The 3770-nt window shown below is 43.1% G+C and overlaps 1 protein-coding gene across 4 annotated transcripts in view; it reads left to right on the top strand.

Moving 5' to 3' along the window:
- Positions 1–3770, top strand: part of PFKFB4 (6-phosphofructo-2-kinase/fructose-2,6-biphosphatase 4) — a 46883-nt gene that overhangs the window by 6168 nt on the left and 36945 nt on the right. The window lies entirely within an intron of this gene.

Here is a 3770-nt window from a genome sequence, read left to right as displayed (position 1 = left end):
CGCCGGTCATTTCACAGGCGTCTCCAGCGGGAGCTGCTGCGCTGCAGACGGGTTGGTGAGCTGGGCGCCGGCGAGCTCTGCCCGCTGTGGCGAGGGCAGCCGAGGGCTGGGCCGAACCTTTTCTTACTGCGAGTAGTGACGGTGGAAAGACAGGAGGCAGAGATGTTGGGTGGTTTATGGAGGTTTTATAGGCTGGCAGACTATAAAGCGATATTTTTACTAGGAAAAAGTTTTGTCAAAGTGACTTGCAGATATCGTATTATATGGTTGCCATATGATACAGCTTTTTTACAGACACAAAGTAGGTTTTCGGTATGATCAAGCAAAAGCTTTGGTTCAGTTTCCTCTTATTTCTCTCTGTTTCAGAAATAATTACCACTTGCAGTATGCATTAAACCATAAGAATTTCCTGTCTTGTCAATCAGTCGTTTGAAAAGAATAAGTGTAACTCAGTTCCTTGGCTCAAGCACGTTCTGTTTCTGTGCAGCAGTTCATTTTGCCAAGACTGCCTTTCCCCTCCATGCTTTGCCGAGAGGTGCTTTTTCAGGTGAGCTTTCAGCTCAGCCTGGCCCTGAGAACAGAAGCTTTGCGTAAAAGCCTTCCAAGGTGTAGAGGCTTATTTGTGGTTTCCCTGTAGTGAACAAAGCTGAGTCTCCAGCACTTCGCCTGCGGGAACCAGCCCTGCTTTTCTCAAGCCTTTGTTTTGGGACAGTGGGGGATGACAATTGTGCAGAAGGTGATCTCTAGCACTTATTGGGAATCTAATGAGCAATGTTTATTTGTTCTGTCTTTTTCTAAGAACTGAATATAGTGCCCTTGAAAATTATGTTTTGAAACGAGACCTCGTGAGTGGCACAAGATTTCTGTATTTGCTTTCTTTGTGTTCTCAGTCAAATAGCCCATTACTGCACTGAGGTTATTAAAAAAACCCCTAATCCTTAAATAAGTTTGAGAACGTAATAGCATAAGTTTGTCATCAATCAAGCTGAAATCTGTACCTTACAAGAGTGAAGGCTAGCAGGTGTCCATGCACACCTCTAATGTCTTTATAAACACCTGGACAAACCTCTACTTAAGTTTTGTGCAGGTGCCACTGGATTAAATCTGCTTGGGCAAGAAGAGAGTTCACTGATGGTGTGCCTCATGCTTGGGGGACAAGATTTAGAAATGTGGTAATTCACCCTGCAGACCTCTGAAAAACACTCTTCTTGTATAAACAACATCAGGTCAGTGTTTTCAGCTGCAAGGCAGGTGTGTGAGAGGAGTTCCAGTTCTTGTGCACTGTGTGGATTTGCAGAAAGGAGGTACAAACTTTGTTTCTAGAGACTGGATTTCTTACGTTTTCTACTTGATGTATGTAAAACAAGCCTGAGAAGTGCATTCTGTAAGTCAGCATTCCTGTTAATCTCTTCTGTTACTACTACACCTGTTGTGGACTTGCCTGGCTTTCGTGGAGACACTGTTAAGAAGGCTGGAGCATCCTGGTGGCGGAACGTCCTGCTGTGATCGGGGGTGAGGTGGGTACGGCCTGTTGCTGGACTCTACCCTGAAGTCAGTGATTTGTTTGTTGCAATGTTCTGTGTGCACAGAGACTGGCTTTGGGGGTTAACGTGGAACACAGGTTAAACTGTTCCTGCACGTAACTCTTTTGGCAACTGTTAGAAGTAAAATACATACTTAACATAAGAAACCAAGAAGCTTTTGAGTATTCAAAAATCCCCTTGGAGCTGCTCCAAGTTTTCTGACCCTTGTAATGTAACTCCTATAACCCCTCTGCTGCTGCCTGCTTTGGCTATCAACTCAAAATCGGGAATAAAATGCTAGCGTAAAAATATGCAGGTGCCTACAGTTGAAAACTGTAATCAGTCTTGAAGAGAAGGAAATCGACTTTGAAAAGAGGGTAGGGCAGGTCAAGGAAACATGATTTTGGAAAAACAGTGCTAACTTTCCGTGGGTGTCATACCAAATGTCTCTGAGAACTGATTTTCGGTTGTTTAGACAGCTACATTTTAGCTTGTAATGGAATAAAAAACTAAAAATGATCCTCAGATGCTCAGTTTGAGTAGTGTGTATGTATATAAAAATATAATGTATGTACCTTCATTTGTATTTAGGCCAGTGTCATATGTTTGAGTACCTGAGAGTGAATAATGAAAATGTGTATTGCACTTTACTACCCTTATTTTCAGTGTGTTGCATTTATCTTCTATAAAATAGAGATGTACATAATAGTGAAATACCGAGCTCTTTTAGGACTTTGCTAAGCCCAGTTAAGGACTTGGCTTTCCCTCGGTTGTAAAGCTGACGTGGAGATGTGACAGGTAGATGTTGTGTGTAGCCACGCCAGTGCTCTCGCTGCAGCACAGGATCTTTCCAGTGTAATTTGTGCGCAGTTGTGTTTTGGTAGCTGAACAAGATTAAAAACCTATTGTTTATTTACGGTTTTCTGCATCGATACTAGTTTAGCCTTTAGGCCAAAACGGAGTTTAATTGGAAGAAATGTATCGTTCAGTGCGTGACTTCAGAGGGCACACTGCACGCTCCCTGGGCGTTTGCTCGAGGGCTTTACCAGAAGCCCCCTTCCCCGCGGGTGCGCTGCTCGGGCTGGGGCAGAGCCCGCCCCGCCCCGTCCTCCTCCTCCTCCCGCAGTTTGACCTTGTCTTGCTCTTGTCTCCCCATGCCCTATTTTACACGTTCACATGGTTTCAACTTCTATTATGTGCTGATGACTCACAGATGCACTCTACACCCCTGATGGTTTGTCACCCAGTCCAGCGGCTGTCTTCCTCCTCGCCTTTTTCTCTTGGATTTCTCCATCAGGAGTCATTCAGTATTTCAAGCCCCAAACCGTGGATGGTGCTTCCAAAGTTCTCTTATCTCATGTCTTTTGAAATGCTGCCACCTGATAGGTAGCTTCATCCCAAAGCCTTCATCATTTTGAAAAATTATTTTTACTTCATGCCTTTGGATCACATGCAAATACTATGTACTCTTTATTGTCAATATATTTCTCCTTTTCTAGCTCATCAGACAACTTTCCTAATGCATGTAATAAGGTTTTACAGATGTTTTTCTTTAAAGTGGCTATCCTGAGAAATTCTACTCCTGAAGTCAGTTGATAGCACTTGGTTTTAAAGATAGTGTTAAGTATTTTGGCTCTATTCCGAGAACGCTGCTGCCCTTCTTTTGCTGTATTATATATTTAGCAGCTCAGATCTAGCTGTTATAAACAAGTGGGATTCATGGCACCCTGGCTGAATGAAAGGACATGTTAAAATATCTAATATAAAACTAGCTGTAAGTGAGCATAATTCATAAGCCTTTCAGCCTGGAGAAGGGTTGTCTATTTTATTTAAATTCCTCATGCTTTCCTTATGCTGCTTTTAACTATGTTTTTACTTGTAACAGCAAACCCAATCTTGGAATTAGGGAGGTTTTTCTAACATTCCCGTGTGACTGGAAAGGAATAGAGAGTTTTAAGGAACCCTTTCAGACTGTGTAGCAGACACTGCTTTTATGCAGGTTCTAGAGGCACAAACATCCTAGAGGATGCAAGTATGTTTGTGCTTTCTCTTCTCTTTTGAATATTACAAATTTATCAAGCCTTGGTTTTCCTGGGTTGTATCACAGACTCTGTGTAACTGATGCAGTGGTGGGTAGGCGGACTTGCTGCTGTATCCCACTTTCAAGGAAGAGGAGATTGTATCAGGGTACACCCACCAGCCGTCCAGAGGTTGTGCAAGGCTGTACGTGCTGTTGCTGTAGCAACA

This window comes from Athene cunicularia, assembly GCF_003259725.1.
Source record: "Athene cunicularia isolate RWA chromosome 12 unlocalized genomic scaffold, athCun1 chr12_part1, whole genome shotgun sequence".
NCBI lineage: Eukaryota > Metazoa > Chordata > Aves > Strigiformes > Strigidae > Athene > Athene cunicularia.
The sequence above is the reverse complement of the archived record's forward strand: the minus strand, read 5'-3'. Positions and strand labels throughout refer to the sequence as shown.